Consider the following 14,121-nt stretch of genomic DNA (forward strand, 5'->3'; position numbering starts at 1 on the left):
CTGGTGACTCCAGGCATCCCTTGGCTTGTGGCTGCGTCACTCTAGTATACGCCTCTGTCTTCATGTGGCCTCATCTGTGTCTCTCTCAAATCTCTCTTTGCCTTTCTTTATAAGGACACCAGTTATTGAATTTAGGGCCCACCCAGATAACCCAGGGTTATCTCAACTGGAGATCCTTAAGTTGATTACATATGCAAACACCTTCGTTCCAAATAAGTTTATACCCAGTTTCCAGGTAGATATACCTTGGGTCAAGGAGAAACAAAATTCACCATCACTATCATCATCACCATTATCATCATCATCACCATCATCACCACCATCATCACCATCATCATTATCATCATCATCATAATCACCATCACCACCGTCACCATCATCATCCCGACCACCATCATCATCACCATCATTATCATTACCATTATCACCTTTACCATCAGCACTATCATCATCCTGCTTCAGTTGAAAATAGGATCCACGTCTTCTCCCTCTCTGTGTGCCCTTGGTGCCATAGGATCTGACTTATGGTGGGTGTTCAGCAAATGTCTGTGTAATAAATTTTTTAAAATTGACATATTAAGTTCCAACTACATATTATGTTTTTCATTTTAATAATGTAGCATTGTGCATAGAGTTAGATGTTGGGCCCTATGCTATCTCATCTCAATCCTCACAAAAATGCTTCCCGGTTAGTATTTTTGAGCTCATTTTATAGGTGAGGAAATTGAGGCACAGGGGTAGTTAAGCCCAAGGTCCCAGCACTAGGGGTGGAGCTGGTATTTGAACATGGGTCTGGGTGGCATGGAAGCTTGTGCTTCACCTCCACCAGGAAGCCCGTGAAGAATGACTGCTCTCTTCCCTGAATGCCTAGGGCACCAGAATACTTGCTATGATAACAAATACAAAAGGGTTTTGAGGACTTCAGAAGGAAGCATGCATCCCAACCGCTGTCATAGACCAAAGCAGCATTTAGAAATCAAAGCAAAGCGACCCGTGACTACAGAGAGAACGCTGCTATGTGAGTGCTCTTTGTGCTGGAGTCAACCCAAGTACGTGCTGACCACCCACTATGCACCAGGCACCACCATCTCCCAGGGGTGCCTGCATGAGCCAGACTTGAAATTGGTCGCCAGCCAGTCACTGGCTCTGGTCTCTGGGGTCCCAGGCTCATAGCCCTGTCCAGAATTTTGAACAATCCAATGAGGGGACCAACTTTCTAAAAGAAATAGTCATTAAAAAACAAAAGCAGCCCTCTCCCAGGGTAGCCCCCCACACCGGTGGACTCAGAGAACCTGGCCAGCACAGAGTCCGGCATTCTTATCCGCCATGCAGGGAGGCAGTGCACAGTCCCCAGTGCTCGCACATGAAAGCATCCCCATCCAGCTCAATTCCGGATGAGTGTCCTCTCTCCAAATTATGAGGGAGGAAGTGCAATATTATTTTAGGACTTGCCTCCGCATAATAGCTGATGAAGGCAGAGAGAACAATCCAGCACTTATATCAAATACAAACAAGCCTGCTCACTGGCCCTGCCTCTGCCCCAGGAAGGGGATTTGGCATCAGGGCCCAGCCTCTCTGCACAGATGGCTGAGCCTCTGGGTCACAGCTTGGATGGAATAGAGGGGAGGGAAGAGAGGGCAAGAGACCCCATGTATGTGGGAGTCTCCAGAGGGTTCTTCTGGAGACAGACACAGCCCCGCCCCAGCAGCAGACGGAAGACAGAGCTCCCTGCAGGGCTCTGTGAGGTGAGCAGCTCTGCTCTTCCTCTTTGCAGCTTTCTGAAGCCTCTGGGCTCTGCTTCTCTGGGATGGAGCACAGTCGTTGGCTGGGAGAAGCCCAGGGAGAGCATGACCCAGACAGTGTGGCCTGGAGGAAGCATGGCCCAGGGGAGTGTGACTTCTGCAGTGGCTGTCGACTTGCTGTGCTTCTTTCACTTTTTCTTGGATCTGAGCTGTGTGTCCCCACCATTCTCCTCCTCAGGGGAGGGGAGAGAGTGAAGTGCTGACTTCCAGGGAGCTTGCTGGCCAGGGACTCACCTCCGTGCACCTGGGAGTAAGCCCTCCCCCGCCCCGCCCGGGAAGGCAGAGGTCTAACCCAAGAGTCTCTCCTGCAACAAGGGCCACCACCTGCGGGGAGCTTCAGACAGGTCACCAAACCCTCTGAGCCTCAGTAGCACTTCCAAGAGGACCCAGTTCTGCTGACCCCTGCCTTCAGCTGGTGGCAAGGATCCAGGAACAAATACTGAACCCGTGACACATATCCCACACAAGGCTCTGGCCACCCACCAACAATCTCAAAGGTCCCTCTCTGGCCGCACCACACCCAAGCCCACCTCCCACCATGCATCAGGGGACCATGTTCCAGGCTGGCATGCGAGTGACATGCAAATCCAGCCCTTTGGATCAGGGCCTATTTTTTCTTCCCTGGGCTCCTCCACACTCCTCGGCACTCTCATGCAGGCTGAGCGAGTCTATTCCTTCTGATATTCCAAACCCACATGTGGCCGGCCCAAGGGGCCTGTTAGGCCTCCACTCCCTCTTCTCCACTGAAAGAGGCAGCAAGCCATGTGGGAAGAACATGAGATTTGAAGTTGGACACCGCAAGGTTTAATGTCGGTCCACAGACCATCGCTGTGTGACCTTGGGCAAGTCACTTGGCCTCTCTGAGCCCAGCTTCTCATCTCGTACAGGGATGCTAATGTCAGAGCTCACATTCACATAGCATTCTCACAGCAAGCCCGCAGGATGTCTCTGACCCACATCTCAGTTGACAGAGCGGGTTCTGATGGAGTTGAGCAGAGACCAGCCAAGGGGAGGCCAAGTGAAGCTCAATCACAAAAGTACCCAAGCCTCAGCCCCGGCTCCCAGGGATGTCTGCACAGTCACAACAACCTGCTCTCGCTGTGCCCTCAGAAACCGCAGCTGTCTGCTCTGTCCCGCCTGGGGACCCACCTCCCCATGCGCCAGCTGGCCCAGGCAGCCGTGGCTTCAAGCACTTGGGCTGCTTTTAATTGCATTGTTTTCCTGTTTCAAAAATAATACCTGTTCTTTACACAAAGTTTGGAAACTATAGCAAAACTCAAACAAGGAAATTTCAAAATGACCCAGAGATACCCATTGTGGATTCTCCCTCAGGCTCCCTGCCCTAGGAGCAAACATTGCTTTTTGTTGCTTTTTTAGAAAATTAGCATAGATGTCTCTTACATCTGGCTTTTTACACTTGCACGTAAAGAGCGATTTCCAGTGTCGGTAAAAGTATGACTTCCTGGTGCTTCCTGGCTACAGCGTGTGTTGTTAAACCATCTTTGACGTCACAAAGTGCGAGGGGTACACCACCTCACCCTGAATCTAATTCTTCCATGGGATGAATTCACGAAATGGAGGAATGTTTCAGAATATAGCAGTGTGGGAGTTCCCGTTGTTCCAAACCCCAAAAGTTTTAAACTTTTGACCATTCGCTAAAGAAAATAATGCTGTATCGTGTCACTTTCTGGGACTAGGCATTTATGTGCACTAGCTGCTGATGGTTCGTGTTCGCGCTGCCCGTTCGTGTCACTGTTCCTGGGTGCTTTAGTGTCCTGGGGCTGCTGGAACAAATTACCACAAAATGGGTGGGTTAAAACAACAGAAATTTATCCTCTCATAGTCTGAGGCCAGAATTCCAAAATCGAGGTGTCAGCAGAGCCATGCTCCTCCCTCCAAGGGCTATAGGGGGATCTTTCCTACTTCTTCTAGCTCTCGGGGGCTCCAGGCTCCCTTAAGTGCCATTCTCTGCCACCACGAGCACATGACCTTTTTCTCTGAGTCAGTGTCCAAATTCTTCTCTCCTCATAAGAACTTCAGTAATTGGATCAGGGGCCATCCTTATCTGACATACCCTCATTTTAATTTGATGGCATCAAATTAAAATGATGAAGACCCTGTTTCTCAATAAGGCCACATTCATGGATACAGGGGATGAGTGCTTGAACAAATCTTTTAGGGGGACACAACTCAACCCAGTACACCATGCTCGTCTCTTGGTGGCTGGAAAGAGAAGTCTCCACTCAAAGATGGCAGAGATCTCCCAAGAGCCTCTCTGAGCCGGGCTCTGTCAGCTCTAAGAGAGACTCAGAGACTAGTTCTCAGGTGACTGAGAACCTCAGGGACCACCCCTCCCCTTCCAGGCTGCACCTTTCTCCAGGAGAAAAGGGAGTGGACATTAGAGAAGACAACCTATGAGGATAGAGATGACATCTGTCCCTTCTCAGCTCTGTCTCAGTCCCTGGAATAGTGCTGGGTAGAGGATAGATGTCCCCAAGTCTCTTCAGCGCCACAGACTCCAAGCCCAGCCCTTCCCTGCCTTGTCCCATGTGTTCTCAGCCCTCCTCGAGTGGTGGGAACAGTCACCTCGAGGAGGAAACTAGGTCCAGGGAGTTCAGTTCATACCCAAGGCCACCCAAAGTTAGAGCGGTCAGCTCTACAGGACATGGTACTCCAAGTCCTCCTGTGCCCTGCTCATTCCTGCCCCAAGAGAGGAAGTGGCTCACCTAGGGAAACACAAATACCTCAAGGAAGAAGGAGGAACCCTGCAAATCTACTTGATGTAATACAAACACTGACAGTCAGGAAACCTTAGACCCAGAAGTACCCTCTAGGTATCATCCGGTTCAACCCCGTTGTTTCACAGATAGGGAACCCAGAGCCCAGAGAGGGGAGACGATAGAGCCGATGTCACTCAGAACATGAGTGCCTCGTCTGTTCATGCTGTTGAGCTCTCTTCCGTCACACACACTCCCGTACTGTCACCCACCCAGAGCTCAGCACGCCTGTGGAGTTCTATGCCACAAGCAAGGAAGGCAGGAAACAGGAGCAATCTTTGAAGGAGAGTAGTGAAAACATTGTCACCATCACCATTATCTTCATCGCCATCGTCGCCGTCATGACATCATCATCATCACCATCATGACATCATCATCATCGCCATCATGACATCATCATCATCGCCATCACCATCACTATCATTTCCACTGTCATCACCACCACTACCACCTTCACCATCCTCACTGTCATCTTCATCATCAGGATGAGGAGGGACAGGCACTGAGACTGGGGACGTAGCTTGGGGCCTGGTGGGGAAAGGCTTTGAGTCTCCACCTGCGTGTGCATGTCATTCTGAGGGTACCAGGTGAGCCATGAGAAGCCTGCAAGCAGAGGCGCGACATGACAAAGTTTGTGTTTTAGAAAGATCCCTCCTGTGGTGCCCGTGGACCTTTTCGCAATGGGTAAGACATCGTCCTGTTGCCGACGCTAACCCACTTTTGCCATTCCTACATAACTAGAATTTCATTAACAAACAACTGTGTGCGCGATTGTGCTGCGAATGAGGTGCCACCGAGTTCTTAGAGGCTGCATCTGTGCCCTGGAAGCGTGCTGGCTATGCTTTGGGCCTAGCAACGGTGCGGTGCCCCGTGGGTTCCAGAGTGTACATGAGACATAAAGATGTTGTTTGCTCTTAGTAAACACCTGGCAGTGAAATGCCCGGACAGTACACAAACCTCGCATGTGCAAAAGCGCCAGATCCATGTACACACAGGCAATGGTGAAGTGCTCTGCATTCCCAACTTAGGCCTGAGGATCTTTACAGTTCTTCTGAGGTCCTTGGCCAGGTAGCAGGCTGGGCCCAGGTGTGGACAGGTATCAGGTGCTCACTCCCATCCATGGAAGGGCTGTCTGGGAGACACGGTTGAGGAAGACCGGGAGATAGAAGGGGTGAGCAGCTGGTTGATTGGTGATGTCTGCCCTGGGTGCCGGGACGTCACTCATTTGCCTTTCGGTCCGAAGCTGCTGCTGGACGGATGGAGCCTAAATAGACAAGGGCAAGTTCGTTTGGTAAAGTATAGAGGTTTTGTAGCTACATGTCTGGCTTTGTTTTGTTTTGTTTGCTAACTATACAGAATAAACTGGGAAATGGTACTGTTGAATTGGGTTCAATACTCAACATTTTCTAATGCCTGTTACAATCGCACCGTACGGCTCCCTTTCTGAAGAGCAAGCCCAATACCACTTTCTGTAACAATGGCAACATGTTCTATCTATGCCATCCAGCACTGCGCCACAAACCACATGGGGCCACCGAGCCTGAAAATGTGATGAATACAGCTGGGGACTTGGATTTTTACTTTTATTTAGTTTGAATATAAACAAGTGCCTGTGGCCACTGGCCACTGTAGTGGGCGGCACAGCTTGGGAGGAGGTGGAGTGCCAGGGACTCCCCTGGTGACAGATGAGGCCGGAGCATGGTTTGCCCTTCTCTCAGGAGGCTCCACAGCTGCTCCAGGGCTTCCACGAGGAAGGGCCTGGCCTGGGGAAGGGCTTGCAGATAAACTACCCTCTCCCACCACAGGCTGGCCCAGAGAAAGGGTGAAATGAGAGGCAGGGAGTCAAGTCAGCAGCCAGATGTGGAGGAGCGGGCAGGCTTGGGGCTGACAGGGAGAGGGGTAAATCAGGGCACTGGGAGAAAAGCAGGTCATGAGGGCTGGTCAGGAGGCCAGTGGGCAGGACAATGCAGAGAAAAGTGAGAGAACCAGGAAGGAGTGGTCATGCTGGAGTCTGAGGCCCAGGATCTGGGAGGACCTGGGAGTGACAAGGAGCTGAGACAAGTGGCCCCTGTAAGGTCGGGGCATAGTCACTGGGCTGTAAACCCACTGCCTCCTCCTTGATCCCTCTCAAAGTCAAGCCCAGACATCAGCATGAGGCCTGTGGTCCCAAGGGTTTAATTGAGAGATCCAAGACCTCTTAGCCAGCCCAAGGTGCCTTAGCCAGCATGATGCCACAAATTTCACCATCCAGACAGGCAGCCAGGAGAGTGCCCAGCCCACCCTCAAGGACCCCGGGTGACTGAGGCATGGACAAGCAGAAACAGCTAGGGGTGAATCAAGAGGTGTACTGATCTTCCCTAGCTGTTGTGACAAGTGTCTGTGGGGTCAGGGCCCTAGGCTCCGCATATCACCACCCACTAAGCACCTGTTGGGGGAACAGGGAGGCGTGAGGAGAGCCCCAGCCAGGACTCTTAGTCAGTACACGTTCCGAGAAAGACGGCTTCAGACGCGGGCAGCAAATGCTGGTGGCAATCATCCTTGGGCTGTTCTGATTACAACCACTGTGGAAGTTTGGGAACATGTGAAGGAGAAAATAAGTCATCCACAAAAGGCATTGACAATAATAAGAGTTCTCATCCGCTAGATTCCGAATGCTTGATGCCGGCCATCAATAACCCAACAACCCTCTGGGGACAGGGATGGGGAAACCAAGGCACAGAGCAGGAAAGCCACTTGCTAAGCCTTGCTATAATAAGAGGCAGAGCTGGGATGTAAACCCAGAACTCTGCCACGCTGCCGCTCAGACAAGCTTCTGGACCCCTTACCGGCTTGGATGAGTTCTGAGGACTAAATAATTAACCTGGTAAAGTCCTAAAAGACCCCCCGCCTCAGGGATGCAGGTCCTATGGCTGCTTGAACCATCAGTGGTGTCAGTGACATACCTGGGCTTCGTCCTCGTCATCTCTCACAGGTTTCCTTCCAGATGTCTTTAAGCTCTTTGTTCTTCATTTATTCATCAAATATGAGCTTTCTGCATGCCAGGCCTTGTTGCAGACACTGAGTGTGCAGTATGAGCCAGGCAGTTCCTGCCCTCCGGCTCGTGGATCCTGCATTCCAGAAAAAATAGGTGTAGACACACACTCAGACACGTATATGTGCACACATATACACACTCAAGCATGCACACACACTCCTTCACATATACCCACACTTGCACACATATATACTTTCTCACACATGCATATACGCACATTCACACACACGTGTACACACACTGGCATATGCATTCATACATGTGTATACACACATCTTGTGGACATATATATACACACACTCATGTACACCCTCTCACTTGTACATACTCTCATGTACATATAAACATGTACATATATATACCCACACTCATGCACACATGTACGTCCTCCAACATGTGTACACACACCCATGCATATGCTCACACGCATGCACGCACACATATACACACATGTGCATCCGCACACACACGGAGTTGAGATCAGGCCTCCTACCCATCTGCACATCATTGTCCCCCGCCCCCGCACTGGCATTCTCCCTAGAGGCAAGGAGGTGTCCTGCCGAAGGGCACCACCCCACGGGGAGAGGCAGCGTCCCAGCAGTGCCTGGCAGGAATGGGTGGGGACATCCAGGACAGGCTGTGCCCAGGCCAAGGGCCACCTGAATATCTGCCGATATCCAGAGTGGGACTGAGCTCCCTGGGCTGGTTCCAGACCCGCCGGCTCTGCACTCAGCCTGGGCCCTGATCACCTCTGCAGGCTGGACACACCCAGGGCAATCTGAACACGGAGCCACATAGCCAGCCTATCACGTCTCTTCAAAGACTCAGAGAAATGTCTAACCAATAGCCTTTGTTCCCCATGAAGTCAGAAGGGAGCTATTGTTGGGGCCATAGCAGCAGGTGGCAAAAACAGAAGCACGATTTTTCTTTAATGTTGCTAAATGGAAGAAGAGCTGCCTTATGTTTGGGCAGGACCAGGATGGATAAGCCATTCAGAGAGAAAATGATCCCAGGGAAGCGTGCCACATTTTTTCTAGAAGAATGTTGGAAGTTTTGGTGGCCAGGTATGGAAAAAGAAAACCTCTGTACACTGAAGTCATTCATGGCGAGTGGAGCGGAGGCGTTTGCACAGGCCCAGGTGGTGAGGGCGCCGCTGTTCGCAGAGCCGCCGGCTAAAAGGGCCGGTTGTGTCCACGCGCCTCAGCCGGTCACCCCAGCAACACGAAAACACACATCAATGCGCCTTTTACAGCCTGGCCTTCCACGCAAGCTCCGAATAAATGACCAAGCTGAGCAAAATGTAAATTTGTAGTTATCCCTCAGAGACATAATTATAGGAAAAAAATGAGGACAGTGGCATTTGGACCGGGGATGGCTGGCTCCTTTCCTGCAGCAAGGCTTGGTGTCAGGGGGCATCCGAGACTCAGAGGGAGAGGGTGCTGGGCCTGGAGGCCCTGAGGCTAGAGGCCAGAGCTGAAGGCCAAAGTCCCTCTCCTCCCTGCCCCGGGCACTGCCATTCCTTGGGCCCAGCGCAGATATCTCCACCCCAGGCCCTCGCTCTGTGGCCACCCCATGAAAGGGCCCATTCATGCAGCAGGCCGCTGGCTTGGGTTACCGTGGCCGGGCCGGTCTCTGCCGCCTCTGTTTTCTTTCCATTAGAAGGATTCCCATATCGAAGGCCTGCGAGAGGCTGAGTTCGGAACGCTCTGAGGAGAGTGTCAGGGGGTGAACGGCCACGCTTGGGCTCGTGCCCATTCAAGGAGTCCGATTCACCATGGCAGATGGGGAAACTGAGGCTCGAGCTCCATGGCTATTGGGGTTTGGACCTGGGCCACCAGCTGCCTGCTGGCCGTGCTGGGAGGAGCTCAGGAAACACAGGAGACCTGAGCCACTGTGCTGGCAGGGAGGGCTTCCTGGAGGTTGAGGAGCTGGCATCATGAGGAGAGGAGGAAGTAGGCTGTCAGTCCTGGGAAAGGTCTGCCTCCCGAAGTCCTGCACACTCTGACCCTCTGCCAGGCTACGGGTCCCCTAGCCTGGGCTGGCCCGTGCGTGTGAGCACGGCACACGGCAGGAGGGCGCGCCTATGCCTGTGTCTGTGTGTGACAGCCTCCTTGGAACGAGCACCCTTTTCCTCACCCTCTTTTTGCTCACGAATGGGGCCATTTGGAAGACAGGAAGACAAGGGCAGAAACAACCTCGCTTAGGGCGCTGAGTCATGCGCCACCGTCAGTCTGGAATGTCTCCTTGGAAAGAGGTTCCCGCTCCAGCCCCACCCACCGGCCACTCTCAGGCTCCCCCCTCCCTCCCGCCTCTCCTCCTCAACCCCTTCCTCACCTCTCCCCTTACCCTCCTCTCTTTCTCTTTTTCTCCTGACCCCCTCTCACTCCGTTCTCACCCTCCCCCCATGTACCCCTTTTCCTGGGTGAGCCCCACCCCCATCACAGCAGACCCCGAAAATGCACCGCAGGTGTTACACATGACCACTGAGGAGCTGAGTGGCAGTTGAGCAGTAAAGCTAATGTCATGCCTTGTAGATAAAGATATACTCATTTCCATTTTGTACTTTCCTTTCTGTACTCCAGAGCCTGTATATTTTTTGTTTGTTGTTTTGTTTTGTTTTGTTTTGTTTTGTTTTGTTTTGTTTTGTTTTGTTTCTGAGGCCCTAGACCCTGGCCTGGGTGCCTGAGGGGTGTAGGGAGTGTCAGGGCCAAAGTGGGTCTGCCGCAGGAACAGGCACTGGGCATTAAGGGCCCTTGTGTCCGTGGGACCACAGATCCTCCTCCCTAGAATACTGTTATTATATCCCAGTGCTCCAAACCCTCAGAGGCCCCAGCCACTCTCAGGCAATGCCGGGGCTGTCCCACTATACCTCAGGGGCCGGCTCTGCCCTCCCGCCTCTTAAATCCTCCCTGAGTGGTGAACATCACTATTGCCAACTCCCAGATGAACAGGCAAGAACTCAGAGAGGTTGCTGACTTGCCCAAGGACACACAGCTGGTAGAACACAGTGGGGAACGAAGGCCGAGCCTGCCTTTGCCAGGCTTCCTGAGTTCACAGACTAACTGATGAATTCTACTGACTTCGTGTTTCTAATTTAGGTTCCCTGGAGCCCACTTTCTAGAAAATAAGGGACACTGCACAGATAATTAGTTCCGATGGGCCAGGTTACCAGTTCCTGGAGAGGTCTCAGGTTCTGTGTACTTCTGTATTTGCTGTCACCTGTACTAAAATGCATCTTAATGGGACAGGACATCAGAACCACCAAATCCACATGCCCCATTAACCAGCCAGGACCCTGGCAAGAAGGAGGAGTGCCACCCTGGAGGCATATCTGTGAGGCTGGAAGTGTGCCCCAGGGCTCAGGCAGGCACTGCCTGCCATGTCCTCACCATGGACTCTGTGGGAGGCCAGTGGCAAGCAGAGGAGCAGACAGGCAGCACTCAGATGGGCTCTACCACTAACACCCATGCCCTTAGGACAGGGTTCCCTGCCTTCTCCAGCCTCAGTTTCCTCATCTGGCAAATGGGGCAAAAGATCCCGAGAGAGCCCTAGAGATCACAGGCGAAACTTGCTGCAAAAACTTCAGGAAGGTTTAAACATCCGACACTCCATGTTACAGCCACAGGCCTGGTCTGAGGTCAGAGGTCTCATCCTTGGGGACCCTGCTGGGTCTGGTGTGGACCCCCACACGGAGCAGGTATGGGACTTTGCTTTCAAAGTTCAAGGCTGTCTGGACGGACATGTGTCCACATGCCAAGGGGCTGTCAGTGTCAAGCCAGAGTGGCCATGTGACATTATGCCCCTGGAATTTGCTGGAGGTTTCTCACTCCTCCCACTCCATCCCTGGCTTTGGGTTCGTGGTTTCATTTTGACATCAGGCAAAAGTCAAGGGGATGACTCAGGAGCCATGACTAGTTCTCCCAATACTCGTGGGAGACCAAGGGAGCCTCTGCTCCTTGAGGGTGGCCAGTAGTGAGGCCTGGAAGCATGGGGGCAGGCCGGGAGCAGGAGAGCTGGGTTCCATGTCTGTGACTCAGGGTAACTCGAAATCAGTTCCCCTGTTAGGCCGTCTCCTCATAGATAGTGGAGGTTTGGCACAGCGGAAACCTTCCAGCTCTATGACCTCGCAAAGCATAGGGATAGAGACCACCACAAGAGACCCTGCCAGCCCATACTCCTCCCTCAGTGCCCCATGCAGGTGTCCTGTGTTGCGCAGCTCCTCCCAGGAGGGGCGGATATAGGTGCATGTTCAGCTTGGGGGATTATGAAGAGAAGGCTGTGCCTGGCCAGGCAGGGGAGCTCTGGGATCCAGGGGCCTAAACCGCTGGCAACCCCCAGGAGATGGTGGACAAGAGGGTTCTCACCCTCGGCACTGTTGACATCTGGGGAAGGGTAATTTTTTGTTGTGGGCCATCTCGTGCATTCTAGGATGTTTAGCAGCATCTCTGGTCTCCACCTGCTAGATGTCATAGCAGACCCCTAGTCGTGACCGCCAAAAATGTCTCTAGACATTGCTAATATCCCCTGAGGGGGCAAAGTCACCACCAATTGAGAAGCACTGGGTGACAGGAAGCTAGTGGGCCTGGAGGATTAGGATGGGAGCTCAGGGGCTGTCTACTGTCTCAATCTGAAGGGCTTTGAGACATGGAGGCCCAGAGGAACCCAGCTCTGCAGGACGGTGGCCCTGGGGCAGGAGAGGCATGCCGTGTGCCCTGGAGCATGTGCTAAACCTCCCTGTGACAAGGGAAGAGCAGCGCCCCACCCCTCAGGGTTGTGGGAGTCATCCATCTGCACGGTCTCAGGCCCAGGGTGCACAGGAGCCCACTGGCTCTTGGGTCTTGGGTCCCAGCCCTAAGTGACGGCTTCTGTCACTTCCGAACGCTTGTGAAATAGAGATAGCTTCTCACACCCAAGGGATGTTCAGGTATGCCATGGGCTGGACACACACACCACACACACAAGTGAGTTCTGAAACTGTGGCCTTTCTTAGAAACAAGAATAGACCCAGTAGGAATGATTAGGAAAGAAATACCTTCTGGGAACTTTGTCTGAGTCAGGGGATCCCAGGCACTGGAAACTTTAGGAAACCAAATTGATTGAAATGCCAATTAATTCGAGGGGGGTTCTCAACCCAAACCCTTCCCATGCCACTTTCCATGGACAGAAAGAGCCTAGAATGATGCCACAGAAATGTGAGCTGAGGCTCCAAGCCTCTCAGCACCAAGCCTCTCAGCACCAAGCAGGGCCAGGCAGGGGGGCCTCTGAGTCCCTTGTCTCTTGTTCAATTCAAGTTTTCAAGTCAACTGACAGGAATTTCTGAAATCTCCTTCACATACTATAATGAACAGACATAGGAAAATCGACTTCGACTTGTAGTGTATTTTAGCTTATTGTAAATCGTACACGGACAGCTCAGAGCTCCACCCCCTGCAGGCAGAGCTGGAGGGCCAGGCCCATTCACTCATTTCCAAGCTAGTGTGCAGGATCCTGTGCGTTACCCATACTTTGCTTTACATAATAAAGGTGTTCCTAAGAGGGTGTGAAACTTGAACTTGTGTAAATTAAAGCATGCTTGCAGTGCTCTCAGGGGGAACATTGTTCAAAGGACTAATTCTGAAAGCATGCCTTTCTGTAAAGTGAAGTATCTCTCCTAGGATTTCATTTCTTAGAAGCGCTCTAAGTCCACGCTTTAGGTTTGTCTAAAGTGGGGGAGGGGCTGCATCTGTTGGTGGACACTTCCAATGAAGGCTATCTTGATCTTGAAGGAGACCCGCCAGCCCACACCAAGGACCAGCCTCTCACTCCTGCCTGCCCCAGGACAGCCAGTGTCACATGCACTGGGCTGTGTGGCCTCAAACAAGTCCCTTGCCTTCTCTGGGCCTCCATGTTCTTATCTGTGAATAAAGCCATTGAACAGATGACCCATAAGGGCCCTCTCATGCTAAGGGCCTGCATGGTTCCAGCTCCCCACCATCTGTGTTCCGTAATTCACCAGACTGGTCTGTGACAGGCCTGGGCCTGGACCAGGGGACTTAGAGCGAAGGCACCAAGATTTTAAGGAGCATCGACTCCCACCTTGGAGAAAGAGCACCTCCTCCCAGGATGCCCTTGAGGTGCCAGCCTGGGGGACCTAAAAATGAAGTCCCCCAAGCAGATGCCAAGTGACAGTTGTGGCACATCTGTCCCCCTCGTTCTCTCAGCTGGAAGCGCAGGAGGAAATGTTTAACGTGTTGGTACCTAGCTAGGGCTGAAGAGGAGATGGGGAGGGAGTGGGGATAGAGGAGCAGTTGGAAACCACAGGGGTACGCTTACGCTAGCACTTTTGAAAATCGCGCTAATTCCAGGTTTGCATCTGACCAGGGCAGCCCTGCCATTTCGAGGGTGGGCTAGCAACAGGGTGTGGGCTAGGGGGTTGGTGGCTTCCACACCTTTCCCATCAGGGACCTCCATCACTAAAGTGGATCCCATGAAACAAACACCTAGGAAGAGTGATGCTAAAAATAGCAGG

The sequence above is a fragment of the Pteropus alecto genome, unplaced genomic scaffold (genome assembly GCF_000325575.1).
Source record: "Pteropus alecto unplaced genomic scaffold, ASM32557v1 scaffold7, whole genome shotgun sequence".
Classification (NCBI taxonomy): domain Eukaryota; kingdom Metazoa; phylum Chordata; class Mammalia; order Chiroptera; family Pteropodidae; genus Pteropus; species Pteropus alecto.